The sequence below is a fragment of the Triturus cristatus genome, chromosome 3_1 (assembly GCF_964204655.1).
Source record: "Triturus cristatus chromosome 3_1, aTriCri1.1, whole genome shotgun sequence".
NCBI classification, from domain to species: Eukaryota; Metazoa; Chordata; class Amphibia; order Caudata; family Salamandridae; genus Triturus; species Triturus cristatus.
Genome location: NC_140583.1, coordinates 1175079466 through 1175094518, shown reverse-complemented (window position 1 = coordinate 1175094518; position 15053 = coordinate 1175079466). Strand labels below are relative to the sequence as shown.

Genomic DNA, 15053 nt, shown 5'->3' with positions numbered 1-15053 from the left:
TCGGTCACGATCTGGCAGAGTCCAATGTTGTGGAGGTTGTCCAGGAGGGATGTGGTGCTGGGGTCCATTTGGTTGTCGAGGTCGAAGTTGAGGTCTCCCAGTAGGGTATAGTTGGTGGACGCGATGGCATGCCGGGAGATGATGTCCGTGATGGAGTTGCCGAAAAGTCCGCGGGGTCCAGGGGGTCGGTAGATGAGGGTTCCTAGGAGGGTGGTGGTAGGGCTGGCCAGAATCTTGAAGTGAAGATGTTCCATCAGGTCTGTGGGCTCGTCAGGGAGTGTGCTCAGGCGGAGGTTGGATTTGTGGACGATAGTGATTCCTCCTCCTGGGCGGGTTGGGCGGTCCTTCCTGGAGATCTTGTATCCTTGGGGAATGGCGATGGCGATGTCCGGTCCTGAGGTGGTGTTGGTTCATGTTTCAGTGAAGAATGCTACATCCGGGGTGGTGCTGTCGAGAAGGTCCCAGATTTCGGTGGCGTTTGTGGTGAAGGGATCGGATGTTGAGGAGGATGCATTGCAGGATCTTCGTTTGGGTTGTGGTCTTGTGGGCATGTTCCGCCGGGTCCATGGTCTTGGCGGTGCTGCAGGTGTGGCGGCAGCGGTGACAGCTGAAGGGTCCGTGGGTGTTGGCCGGTAATGCTAGCTTGCAGTGGTTGTTGCGTCCTGGGTTGAGAGCGTGGAGTGCCGCTGGGTCGTAGCGTTGGCGTTGCGGAGGTACAGGGTTCCTGGCGCTGGTCGCGGTCAGGGCGCAGACGGGCTTGCCTTTGGCGCGCCCGCAGCCGGCGTCCGCGCAGGGGATGTGTGGCGGCCGCCATTAAGTAGGGGTCGGGGAGGGCTGGACAGCTGGGAGGCAGGAGTGGGGAGGGGAGCTGGATTAGGCTGGTCGCGTTGGTCATGCTGGAGGCGAGGGGTCGCGGGAGCAGCAGCGGCAGGGAAAAACAGGCAGAAAAAGGCAAAAAGAGAGGAAAGAGTGGAAATGAGGCAGTGAAAGGTGCAAGAAAAGTAGGGGAAAGACACAGAAGGAGAGTGAAAGGGGAAGATTAAATCAGTGAAAAACGATTGAGAACGGAGAGAGAGAGCGGAGCGAGAGAAAGGAGACAGAGATCCACTGGACCACCAAGGATGAGGCGCAGGTAAAACCTGCGGGCGGAGGAGGGCCTCGAACACCAACACTGGAGAGTGCAGGGGCTCGGGGAAGGTCTCACTTGATGGTGGAGCTTCGAGGGGGGGGGGGGGGGGGGAGAGCAATTTCACTGATAAGCAGTTTCGATCTTGGTGCATACCCCTCCTTCACTGGCTGTCATAAGGTCAAGCAAATAATGATGCTGCATAATCTTCATTCTCGTGGAATGCAGCATGGGGTGTTCATGTAGTACTGACAGATTTACTACCAAAATTACCAAGACAGGGGTGTGCAAGGTTACCAGTGCGCAGAGGCCACTCCAGTTTGGTGGTATATGAGCATACAATACTTCCCCACACTGCCAATAATACTCCATGAGGCTGGAGTTGCCCACCTACATGCCAATGGCATAGGAAGCAAATTGAGGAGCTCCGGCCCATCCCTCAACATACTGGCAACCTGAGGCCCCAAGAAGTATACAGTGGGGCTGGGGGACACTCATTAACTCTGTGTAGACAGCAGAGACCGGACCTGGGGTGGAGTACAGCATAGAAAAGAGCACCTCATGCTGCGGCACCCTGAATAGTGGGCGCCTCGATGAAGAATGAGCCTGGAGACGAGTGACCTAGGTGAAAGCGAGGACGGGGTGAGCCGAAGGACATCCCCTGTGCTTATAGCAGACCTCACAGACCAGCTGCAGATCCCAGAACTGGCCTGGGGAAAAAGGGACATTGCTCAAGTGATTGCAGGGGACTGCTGAGATACTTGGCTGGGCCGCAAGATACAACAAACTCACTGTGGGCTAAATACTAATAAAGTGAGGTCTCGGACCCCACTATAAACCCCCGCTGAGCCAGCTGGAGGCTATAGAGGGGCTGCTCGGCCTAGCATGGAGACCTAGGAAGCAGAACGATGGAAGCAGCCCCATCGTCGGCTATAGAAGAGGCACCTGCCCAGAGGCCTGGAGAAAGGAGGAGGCAGTAGAGGGGAGGCTACCACCTACCACGGAGTACTGACAGTGGTATCGCAGCCGGAAAACCCCTACATGGCTGGGAAGGAGTGACACGGGGGCCTTCAGTAATGAAGAGGCGAGCCTGACCAGGAGCTGAGGCACCTTAAATGGCGGCCGTCGGCGAGAGGGGCTGACGCAGAGGCAGCTAGTCCGGAGGTCTTTGATCCAGAGGCAGATCCAGCAGAACTCCAGGAGGCGGACTATCGGGCGACAGACTACTAACCCGGGGAGGACAGGGATAAAGTTTGCAGCTTAGCGTACGCACTGCTGCATATTTATCATGGGCTGCGGACCTACTGTGACTGCTGGTCAGAGTAGTACGGAACCAGAGGCCATCTGGGGTTGACGCGGTCTCTGCAGAGTCTGGAGCGAGGTATCCTGATCGAAGGGGAGAACCACACTGGACATCTGGAGGGATGACACGTGTGGCGACCCTGGGAAGCCGATTGATGACTGCGGCCCCCGCTTGGTGTTCCAGATGTGCAGGGGGAACTAATGAGGAGAGGCACCTGGCGCAACTCTAAAGGAAACAGTCTACTGAACCCCTGGGCTGAAGGTGAGCGAGGCCCAGCGGGCTGGATCTCAAGCTGGGGCAGCAGAGTAGTAAGGACACAAGCTACACACGGGACCCCTTCCAGGCGACAGTTGAAGTGGTTGGACTCCTGGAGGCTGGCTGCCCTGGATGTGCCCGAGGACTGGTGAGAGGGAGCAGAGGAGGAAGGATCCTGACCAGTACTGCCTCCGATCACAATGGGCCTGTGAAGTACTGGGCACATTTGCAACAGCTGGGGGGGCACTAAAGACTGAGTTGAATACCTGCCCATTGGCCCGAACAGCGGGTTGATCTGGGAGATAACCTTGGCGTGAGACCTTTCATATCCCCTGTCACCGGGTCTGCGCCTCGCATAGGGAATATATACGCTGGGGACAGAAGACATTGAGGAACACATGATCTCACTACGTGAGCTCAGGAAGAAGTTGTACTGTGTACTGAGCACAAAGAAATGGATCTACCTACCCCGAGAACCCAAACAGTCTGGGAGAGAAGGCGAGGAGAGGACACTGGAGGGTGGAACACCAGGCGAACATGGGGAAACCATCCAGGAAACAGGGGCCAGAGGGCTCTGACCCACAAATGACATCAACTCAAGCTGATGAATCAGAGGAGTCTGGGTTGCACCCCCAGGGGGACCCTCTGAGCGGACAGACGTTCTGTGACATCATGCAGGCTATCACCGCATCCCGTGAGGTGCTTGAGGCAAAGATAGAAACTATAGGCACAGATCTCAATCTCCTGAAAGATGACCACCGGCGCCTAGCTGAAAGGGTCACCTCCACTGAGCAAACACTGACAGACATACCTCCTGAAATAACAATCAGTCTTTATCCTGAGCAGAAACAATAATAGAGTTCGAAAATGTGTAGTGGTCGAAAACCTTCTCCTTTAATTCCAAGTATTCACTTCATATCTCATGAAAATCACATCCAGTAGTGCATCGTTACAGTTTGGTTGGTACAGTGGTTGATACAGTCACAGCCAGATGATAGATGTAGCCAACACGTGTTTCGTAATTGGGTCATCACCCATGGACTTCCTCAGGGGTAGAACAACAAGAGCAAAATACACCCCATAACTATTTGCAATGTCATGATTTCCAAGGGTTAGTCTAGTTAGTGTGTCAAGAAAAACCCTTGAGAAATGAGTACCGTGAAATTAGTTGTTCTTAGAGACCGATATTTGGGAAGTAAGAAATAAGTAGGTGGGGAAAGAGGCAATGTAAGAGAAAAAACTAAGATATGCTTGTGCCACTAGAAAAAGATAGTTTGAGTCCAAAGGTTGAATCGTCCCTACCATCGGGGAAAGAGGTAAAGTTAGTCAAGTGTTGTCACTTTAAAAACAGGACCCATCACCATAGTGGTGCCTATGCATATCAAAAACTCACCAATGCTATGTAGAAAAAATTGTACATCAATTCCAAAAACTAATTATTCCGTATTCTATTTTTCAGAACCTGGTCATGAGAAACAGATCATGTATAAATAACACATTAAGCACTAGGCCAAATATTGTAGAAACAATGGAAAAAAAGTAAAGAACCATACATATATCTCCATAATAACCCACAATTAACAGTAAGTATATTTAAAGGATCTGAAAGCAAAGAAGAATGTCAATATCAGCATATGACCCGTCGGTCAATAAGTATCAAAAATTCCCACATAGTGCTTCGCAGTGCTCACTGTTTTCAAACAAGAAATCATACATTGGCTTACATGTAAGCCTTCATAGAACAATTTAATATTCCATTGCTCTAAAGATGAGTCATCAAAGAAAGCCACCCATATTCAAAGGGGGCCTCAAACGTAATAATCGTCATGCCACCAGACGCAGCACTCAATATATCCGCAAAAGTATACAAATCAAACTCAGTAAGCGTGATACTCCGTGTGAGTTAGCTCGATAGTACATGAGTTAAAGTAGTATTTACTGGAGCTTGCCTGTGCTTGTTGGAAATGGCCCTTTTTGCAGGGTCATCCCTAAGCTTTTTTCCTTCCTCCTGGATTTTTCCTAACCTGTTTTTGTTGGCTTTATGACTCTGGGCACTTTACCACTGCTGATCAGTGCTAAAGTGCATATGCTCTCCCTGTGTAAATATGGCATGTGAATTGGTATATCCATGATTGGCTTATTTGGTTTGCCTGTTAGTCCCTAGTAGCGTGGCCTGTGTGTGCCCAGGGCTGGTAAACCAAATGCTGCTGGTGGGCCTGCAGCGCTGGTTTGCGCCACCCACAGAAGCAGCTTGTAAAGTGTGTCTCAGACCTGCCATTGCAGTGTCTGTGTGCAGCCCAGAACTGCCATCTTGGCTGTGAAGTGCCCACACTTCCCAGCCCCTGAACCTTCCATTGGCATCATGTAAGTCACCCCTATGGTAGGGTGCATTGTATGTGTAAGGTAGGACATGCCGTGCTGTGTATACCATGTCCTGGTAGTGAATTACACCCAATTTCGTTTTTCACTACTGTTCTCCATAGCCCAGAATGGGCAGTTTGACTATTACATTCTATAGTCCTAACTGACCAAAAGAACATGGTAGAAAAACGAATTTAGTATACCTGAGCTCAGAATATTAAAATACATCTTTTAGTGAAGTTTATTTTTATATTCTGTGTTTGAAAATACCACTTTTAGAAAGTAGGTATTTTCTTGCCTAAGCCTTCCAGTGTGCTCTGCTGTTATGTGTATTGGCTGTCTGGTTTTGGAGTGACAGGGCTGGGGAATTCTAGGAGACAGGGTGAGGTGTCCCAGTGGTGAATAGAGAGATCTGCATCTAGATGGGTGGGAGGAGTGTACCTGGGACCTGAATAGGGCTGTGCCTTCCCTCCACAATGCTGGCTCTACCTCCTGTGGTGTGTCTGATGTCTCTACCCTGCACTCTGAAAGGAAGGATGCAGCCTGGTAAACAAAGTGCTCCAGGACTGGGCAGAACTGGTTCTGGCTGGGTTCAGTGACTTGTAGCTTCTGAGAACAAAGACTTTTGGGGTATAAATATCTGTGCTCAAACCCCTACAATTTGTATTGCTCCTGGACAACAAGAAGAACCTCTGTCCGTGTAACTGAAGGAATCTGTAGGAGAGGACTGTCTTTGTGCTTGTGTGCTGTTCCCTGGACTGGCCTGCAGTGGTTACTACTGGACTTGGAAGAAGAGGAAAAGGACTTTGAAGGAACTTTTATTTTTGCTACAGCAATCACCCAAGGGCTAGAAGAGAGCTAGCCTCCTGCAGGAGTCTCAGGCACATCAGACTCCACCACCAGCCTCCTGTTTCCTCCCAGCGAGGATTTCTATCTGCAGGTGAGGCTCCTGTGAGTTCCAGGGCCTCTAGTTCTACTGTGGAGAAGAGAGTGCTGAAAATCGTCGCTAACGCCTGTTAGCGAGCCGCTGCAGCTAAAAAGCATAAGGAAAATCGTTGCGCTGCTGCTGCAGAGTGCTCGCTACAGGAGATCATCGCATCACCTGTCTGCGGCAAGCCAAACGCTCGCTAACCCGAAGATTATCGCATTGCATGTTTGCGGGCCTGAAAACGCTCACTAACCAAAGATCATCGCATCGAGTTCATCGTTTCACGACATCGCAGAGTGGACGCCGAGCGTTCGCCATTTTCATCACATCACATCAGGATCGTTGCTCCCTCGCGGAGCACCATTTCTTTTCATCGCAACAAGATCGCACACGCCACAGGCTCGGCGCATCATCCTCCCTTCGCGGCAAGGATTTCATTGCATCGCCGGCTCAGCGTGTAGAAGTTTGTCGCTTTGTCCTGCACACAAATCAGCGCATCATCCTCCCTTGCGGCAAGGATTCAACGCATCGCTGGTTAGCGTAAGGAAAATCATCGCTACAACTCCTTAGCGACATTTTGGTTGCTTTGCTACAGAATTCAGGTATCTTGCGAGTAAAAAGGTCGCAGAGACCACTGCCTTGAACTGAACACCTCTTTGCACACTTTGAACTATTTTTGCAGCCTTTTAAGAGTAACCCTAATTTTCTAGTATTGTGGATTTTTACTGATATTGGTCTTGAATTAAGTCTATATATAAAGATACTTATTTTTTATAACTGCATGTGTGGTGTCCCTTTGTAGTGTTCTTCACTGTGTTACTGTGTATGGTTATAAATGCTTCACACACTGCCTCTGAGATAAGCCTAGCTGCTCGTGCTACGTTACCACAGGGTTGAGCAGGGGTTATCAAAGGGTGTAGTCTGCTTACTCTGCCTTAGGAAGAAGGGTCCCTACTTGGACACTGGCCAGCCATTGCCAACTAGAGACCCCCATGTCTAACAGTGCTTAGAGTGCCTGAGCATTTATAATTGTCAGAATCCAGCAAGCAATACCATGTCATATGTTGAACGTAAAACAAAATGACACGTGCACCGTGCCCAACGCGAAGAACAAATGACCAGCAAATGTCAGTATCACCCCGAATTCCTTTAAACCGTGTCATGAAGGTCTGTAACCAAAATTAAAGTTCATAAGTTAAGAATGCCACACCTTGGCTGGGTTAAATTTTGCGCACAACCATAAAGTGGGGTTTCCCAAATTCATCTGAATGCTCCCAAGGCGGCTTATAACCAACATTATAGTTCATAAGTTAAGAATGCCTCACCTTACAAAAACGGCGGACAGTACGCCCAACAAATTACCGGCATCTCGCTAACGCTTAGGAAGCTGTTCTCCCTAAATATAGGGAAAATAAATCAATTCGTACCCGCCCATTCCAGCGCGAAGTCAAACAGCGCGTATGTGGCCGCCATCTTGTAATGGGGATCCTTGCGTATTATTAGGCAGTATCTGCCAGAGTCACTTAAAAAGGGAGTATGGCGGCCTTTATCCAACATAGAAGTTCATGCATATGAAGTGCCTCACCATACAAAAAACGGGGGAGAGCACTCGCAACAAATTACCGGCGTTTCTTGTAACTGGGATCCTTGCGTGTTATAAAGCAGTATCTGCCCGAATACCTTAAAACCGAGTCATGGCGGCCTATATCCAACATACTTTTTTCATTCATTAGAAGTACCTCACCTTACAAAAAGCGACTGAGAGTCTTCCCAGATTACCGATGTCTCGCTAACAATTAGAAAAAAAATCACTGTTAGCACGTATATGGCCACAATCTTGAAATGGGGATCCTCGCCATGGCGGCGGCAGCAAGAGGTGCCCCGTTCTTTTCTCGTTCATTGAACTGCAGTGAGCCTAACTACCGCGCGCCATGTTACAGTGGCAGATTATGCCAATTCTGATCCTGCTGTGGGGAAGTCTGGTTGTGTTAGGAAAGCTGTGGCCAATGCAATTCAAAAAGAAGTGAAATCACTTTGCAGGTTGGAAGCATCTCTCGTACCAGTGGAGGAAGATCTTTCATCCATTATTGTGAATGGAGAGTGCGAAAGTGACAATGACATGGCAGAAATGCCAAAGAAGGTATTAGCAGCAGGGGAAAAGAAAAGGAGCAAGAGAAACAAAGGCACTATCAAACTACTGCTCTGCTTCTAGTCCGCTTGAGGCCAGAGTGCATTGAAGAACTGCGATGTCTGCGAGCCCGTGTGATCCGTTCATTGTACCATATGTATGAGCCATTTACTTCTCGACTGGCAAAAAGTCCTACAATCCCGGAATCGACTCCTAGCAATTTAGCTTATTCTAAATGTTTACTCTTCTGGTGCAGAAAGACTTTTGGGATTCGGCAAGAACCAATGTGGGAGTTTAACTTCAAGTTCCAAAAGCAGTTTCCTAGATCCAAGAAGAACAGTCATCCTGTACTGCGTCCTCCTTCTAGATATGAGGAATGGCATACTAAACCAGATCAGGACTGCTGCCTGCTGCAAGTCACCACCCTCAATTTTATATTTATACCAGTTGTCATGGGCATGACATTATCCTGTCTCCCCCTGTTCTTTTTGATTTTGATTCTTTTTGAATCTTGAAACTCGTCCGGCGGAACCCGAACCACATGGCCGATTCCCGGTGGAGCTGCACCGACAGCTATAGGGGAGACTGGCCCTGGCACACCGCTTTGGCCATCACCTACCCAGCCGGACTTCGGACATATGTCTCACCTTTCTCTCCGCCGCGGTCTCCTTCCAATAGACTCTCAGCTCCCCTTGTTCTTTTTGAATCCTGACACTCGTCCTGCCAATAACTCCTTTATTGAATTTGTAATTTTTCTGTAATTAAAGGGAACTTTTCTGTAACTGGTAACGTGCTCCGATACCTCTGGGTCTAGCTAGTGCTATATAAAACTCGCGAAATAAATAAATAAATAAAATAGATCAAATAGTTAGTCAAAAGGTAAAACTGAATTGACTATGTGGTTAAGTCACATCCGAGTCTCATTCGAAGAGCCCGATTAATTAATCTATATTATTCAAGCGTTTTATTATTCTAGTAATGGAGACCCGCATTATCAATGTAGAAGTCTAACTTATCTATGAAAGAGGAACCTTACGAGGGTCAAAATCGTGCAATTCAAATCAACAATCTACAATCCATATCCTATAATCAAAGGGTCATTGTAAAGAAACAGCATAAATAGTATCTCAAAACAGATCAGTTCCAGTTAAGTAGAGATAGCGTGACATTAATTTGATCACCAGAGTAGAATTTGTTAATAACCCATGTGATTGTTATATCTAAAGGGTGCAGAAAAGTAATGGAGGGGGGGGGGGGGGGGGGGGGAGGAAAGAGGGAAGAAATGAAATGGTTATTTTACATCTTTTATCTGCTCAGAAAATATTGGAATTCAGCATGCATGTTGATGCCCTGTTTAACAGCCCGTAATTTCATAATCCAACGGGCTTCACATTGTCTAATCTTAAATTCACTACTGCCCCCATCAGATGTTACAGAGTCTATACCATGAAACTTAAAACCAAGTTCTTTTCTTTGTGCAATACATTCATGTGCATGACTCCCAATTGGGTACCTTACATCCAAGTTTAAGTGCATGAAAGGGTTCCGCTATGTGCTTCTTGAGTGGGCGTATCGTACTGCCAACATAAATGTTGTCACATTTACATTGAATCACAAATATATTTAGTCTTACAGTCAATATACTTATTTATCCAGAACTTCCGGGATCCATTGTATTAAAATTCCTTTACTCCATTAATAGCCATCTTACACATGCTGCAGTTACCACAAATGAATGACCCCTCATTTAGTTTGTCTAACCAAGTATCTCTAGGTATCCGCATTATGGGGTAGCTGGGACTGACCAGATTCCGAATTGTTTTGCCCCTCCTGTATGTAATGCTTGGATGGCCTAGTACATATCATTCTACTGTTTTATCAGCTGTCAGCAGGTGCCAATGGCGTTTCAAATTTTATAGTTTGTGTGACCATGGATGATAATTGGTCACCAGTCTTATAGGTGTTTTTGTGTTCCTATCACTTTTATGGTCCTTAAGGGTGTCAGTCCATTGTAACCTTGATGATCATTTCTTAGCCTTAAATACAGTGGTCTCTGGGTAACCTCTAGCAAGGAACCGTTGTTGAATATCATCAGCATTAAGTGCAAAATCTGTATCTTTGTTACAGTTCCTACGAGCCCTAAGCATTTCCCCAAAGGGGATAGCATTAATTTGGCTCCTAGCGTGTGAACTTGTTGCATGCAAAAGTGCATTGCAGGTGGTAGCCTTGCTCTGCGTCACAGTAAAAGTCATATTATGGGTGATTATTCGTATGTTCAAAAAACTCCAGTAACTCATCATAGCTGCCTGCCCAGATTAGGAGGCAATCATCAATGTATCGTCCATAATAGACAATGAAGTCTTGCCATTTGGCCCCTGATGGGCCCCAGACATGAACCACCTCAAACCAGCCCATAAAGAGACAGGCAAAAGACGGCGCAAATCTGGAACCCATTGGAATCCCACGTTTGTTGATACCAGGCACCATTAAATAGGAAGGTGTTGCGTTCAAGATCATAAGTGACATGTTAATTAGCATATCAGAATGCGCCATATGTTCTACAGGTCGTCTGTGCAAGAAATACTTTAAAGCAGATAAGCCTTACTGGTGAGAGATACTCTCATAAAATGAGACCACATTCATGATCACAAATATCATGTTTGGGTCCCAAGTTGGGTCATTTAGAATGTACAGTATATGCTTAGTGTCTCTGATGCATGATGGGAGGCTAACCACAGTTGTTTTTAAAAAGATGTCTACGTATTCGGAAAGTTTTTCCATTGGTCGACTGATCCAGGAAATGATCGGTCTCCCGGGTGGAGAGACCAGGCTTTTGTGTATATTTGGAAGCACATACAATGCTTGGATATCTAGGTTTATCCACCAATAAATACGAGTATTAATCCCCATTAAGTAAGCCTCTGTCTAACCATTGCTTAAGACTGGTGTTGATCGTCTTGGGTATGTCATATATGGGATTGTGATTACGTTTTTTTGTACCATGCATTATTGTCAAGTTGTGTCATGATTTCCTTAAAATACAAATCCTTATCCATCACAACCATGTTGAGAATGAGGCTCAGATGTGAGTTATCAACAGTCAATTTATTTTTACTTTTTCACTAACTATTAATACACGAGGATCCTCATTACAATATGGTGGCCATATACGCGCCAACACTGATTTTTTCCAATTGTTAGCGAGATGTCGGTAATCTGGGTAGACTCTCCGCCACTTTTTGCAAGGTGAGGTACTTCGAACGTATGAAAAAAATATGTTGGATATAGGCCGCCATGACTAGGTTTTAAGGTATTCGGGCAGATACTGCTTTATAACACGCGAGGATCCTAGTTACAAGAAATGCCGGTAATTTGTTGTGAGTACTCTCGGCTGTTTTTTGTAATGTGAGGCACTTAATATGTATATACTTGTATGTTGGATAAAGGCCACCATGACTTGGTTTTTAAGTGACTCTGGCACATACTGCTTAATAACACGCGAGGATCCCCATTACAAGATGGCGGCCACATACGTGCCATTTCTGACAGCCTGCTGGAATGGGCGGGTACAAATTGATTTTTTTTCTCCTATATTTAGAGAGAACAGCTTCCTAAGCGTTAGCGAGATGCCGGTAATTTGTTTGGCGTACTGTCCGCCGTTTTTGTAAGGTGAGGCATTCTTAACTTATGAACTATAATGTTGGTTATAAGCCGCCTTGGGAGCATTCAGATGAATTTGGGAAACCCCACTTTACGGTTGTGCGCAAAATTTAACCCAGCCAAGCTCATTATTTAAATACCCACTGAAATGGCCTCACTGCAGCAGTCGCGGTCACTCATGGAGAGCAGGGTCAAGACACTGGAGAAACGGGCAGAGGACAGTGAAATTAGAGCCCACAGAAACAACAAATTATTGGCATTCCCGAACTACTGGAGAACACTAATAAGCTGACCTATTTGGAACATTGGACCCGTAAAGAAGTGGCACCGGAGGGCCTCTCCTTGCTTTATGCCCTGGAGAGGGTACACAGAGTCCCGGCTCGCCCTCCTAGGCCGGGAGGGACCCTGCGTCCAATAGTAACCAGACTCCTCCACTACAGGGATCGCGACCACATACTGGCACAAGCCAGTGCAAAGAGAGGTCTTCAGATCGACAACAGTGGGATTATGATATTCCGGACTGTTCCAGGGAAGTGCAGAAACAGCGTGCAACCGTCCTGGAGGTAAAGAGACACCTCCGCCAGCCAAACATTCCTTATACTATATTATTTCCTGCCCACCTGCAGATGATCATGCCCTCTTGAGTTCAATTCTTTTTGACCCCGCAAGATGCATGGGATTGGATTGAGTCAACATTAGACTCCGGACCGGCAAGGAGTTCCCTGAGCTACACACCTCACCGTTGAAAGGTCCACCAAGACAGGAGCACCATCAATGGCAGAAGCCCGACGCGAGTACTGCAACGTGCTGAGGGCTCTAACAGAGATTAGCAACACAGGTACAAGCCCGCACTCTTCGAGCAGAGAGACCAAAACTCTGAGGACACCAAAGACACTAGTTCTGCAAAAGACACCGATGTCGAGTTGGCAAGATCACTCCTGGTTCGGCAGACAAAATTATTTAACAAGGGACCATAAATAACAGTGACTAATAGATTTTGAAAAGACCATTTGTCACACTAAAGTGCTTCCTGCCCCCCCATGGTCGTTACTTCCTTACCTCTAATGTGGGATTGGATGGGGATTGATTTTATGCATTGTAGGAGAGTAGGATCTGCTTCACATGTTTACCCCCCACGTTTTGCTGGTGTTTCACTGTTTTTCGACTTTAGTCTGGCTGGGACCCTGCTATTCAGGGCCCCAGCCTAGCTGCTTCCTCTATAAATTGATTGCATGTACATTAGGTACGCTCCCGATTGGATTCTGGGGTACCCTTGTGAGTCCCTAGTATATGGTATATTATGTACCCTGGGCATAGGTACAACAGAGGCCTACCAGGGGCTGAAGCATGTATTCTGCCACCCCTGGAAAGCCCTCCAAAATGACACCACAGGTCTGCTAATGCAGCCTGGGTAAGGTGGTGCATGCACTCCTTACTGAGGTATAGGTTCACTATACCTCACCTATCACTGCACATAGTAAACTATCAATCACTCCTATGGCATGCCTTATCAATCCTGATGCTTGGTTATATGTGAGAGGGTGCCCAGGCATGAGCTGAGCCCCTCTGCAGCCTTCGGAATCTCTTCTCCGGGGTTGTCAGTGGTGCAGCCCGACCATATACTCTTAAGTGCATTATAACCAAACGGTAAATGCTAACTTTGGACAGGCTGCACGGAAACATGCTGTGTTTGGAATCATACCCCCACATCAGTTCTTGATGTGAGGATATGCTCCCACCCTTCTAGAGGGAGAGGCATGGCGGTACTGGTATACCCGGTAGAAATCTAATAGAGCCCTGGCATCACAAAATGGATGCTGCAGCCACAGACACGGGGTCTGGCCTCTTGCTGAAGACCGAAACTCCGGCAGGGGAGGTGTGGACAATAGGTTTCCTGTCACAGGGAGGTGTAACCACCTCCCAGACAGGATGATGTGTATTGGGGCTGGGTGGGAGCACTCTGAGTGCTTTGAAGTCCTGCACTGGGGGCACATTTAGTGTCCCTGTGCATAGTCCAGCTCAAACCGGTTCAGGGGCTTCCAGCCCCTGCACTGGCGCAAAACTGGACAAAGGAAGTGTGTGTAGCCACACCTCTTTCCAAACCCTCCCATCGGTGGGTCCCCACAGTTAGTCCAACCCCTTCCTTAGGTACAAGTAAGGAACCTCTGTAACCAGAACTTTAGATATCCCTGGACGAAACTCTGAAGCTGAATCCTGGAACTTCGACGCTCTAGTAAAGACTAGAGGAATGAAGAAATCTCCCTTGGGGTCAAGGAGTGACTCCCCTGCTTGGCAGGCAACAACGAAGCAATTTGCAGGTCTGCATTTCCAAAGCTCCCGCCGGACTCCGAAGTATTTGCAGCCCATGAAGAGGATTTTCAGACATCTCAGAGGTTGATCCGAGTCCCCAGCAAAGCTGAGACCCGCAGTCCCCGTGAGTAGTGTGGAACCGAAACTCCTGGTCACCGTGCACCTTTGCAAGTGCATTGACTTCTCGACGTCTCTTGAAGTCATGCTTGGGGTTACTTGCAGCCCCCACCTCGAGCAGAGAATCCACCGAAGATTGTCGGCCTAGTCACCCCGAGTGGGCCGCCATTTTGTGTTTCCCCTCGAGGCTCCTTCTCGATCCCTGGTCTGTCGACTCGTGGGTCCCTGAGAAGGCAACTTTGATTTTCCTTGGGCTTCCCTGGTTGCTCCAGACGTGCCCTGACGCCCCACCAAGTGGTGAATCCCTCAGACCTTGCTGGTCTGCACCGAAGCATCTTGCTACTTTCGGCATGGGTTGCTTTTGCCAAGGCTTGGTGTGTCCAATCCGGGCACCGACGCTGCAGCACTCGACATCCTTCGTGGGACAGCTCGAATCCAGCTCCTGGTCATCCTCGACGCCTCCTGGTCCTCATAGCTGAAGAGTCAAGCTTCACCTTCTTCACCTGATATCACCGACATCGGTGGGCATCCGCCTATAGTCCTCCTGGTCACTGGCAAGTGACCCAGACTCTGTCCCCTCTTCTTTCAGGTTCTTCTCGACTTTGATCCAGGCTTGGATCTCTTCGGACACTTTGCATCTTCCCGGCAGCAGCACTTCTTTGCCAGCTCCCATTGAAATAGACAATGCGACCCGACACCATTTGACACCTATGCAGCCGGCTTCCCTGGGTGAGGTAACACGAGTACTCCGGTGCTCCCGTGGGTGTTGGCCCTAGAACTTCCTAAGTCCCAAGGGGTTTGGCCCTGACTCAGATATGCCGTGGAGAAGATGGATTGACTGAGTAACAAAAACCCTTAGTGAGGG

General features: G+C 48.0%; 1 protein-coding gene and 1 pseudogene across 2 annotated transcripts in view; one reads left to right on the top strand and one right to left on the bottom strand.

Moving 5' to 3' along the window:
• LOC146861728 (transmembrane protein 183 pseudogene) overlaps positions 1 to 8616 on the top strand; it is an 88255-nt pseudogene extending 79639 nt beyond the window's left edge.
• The window catches only part of LOC146861727 (myb/SANT-like DNA-binding domain-containing protein 2), a 739320-nt gene that overhangs the window by 105010 nt on the left and 619257 nt on the right, over positions 1 to 15053 (bottom strand). The gene's annotated exons all lie outside the window — the stretch shown is intronic.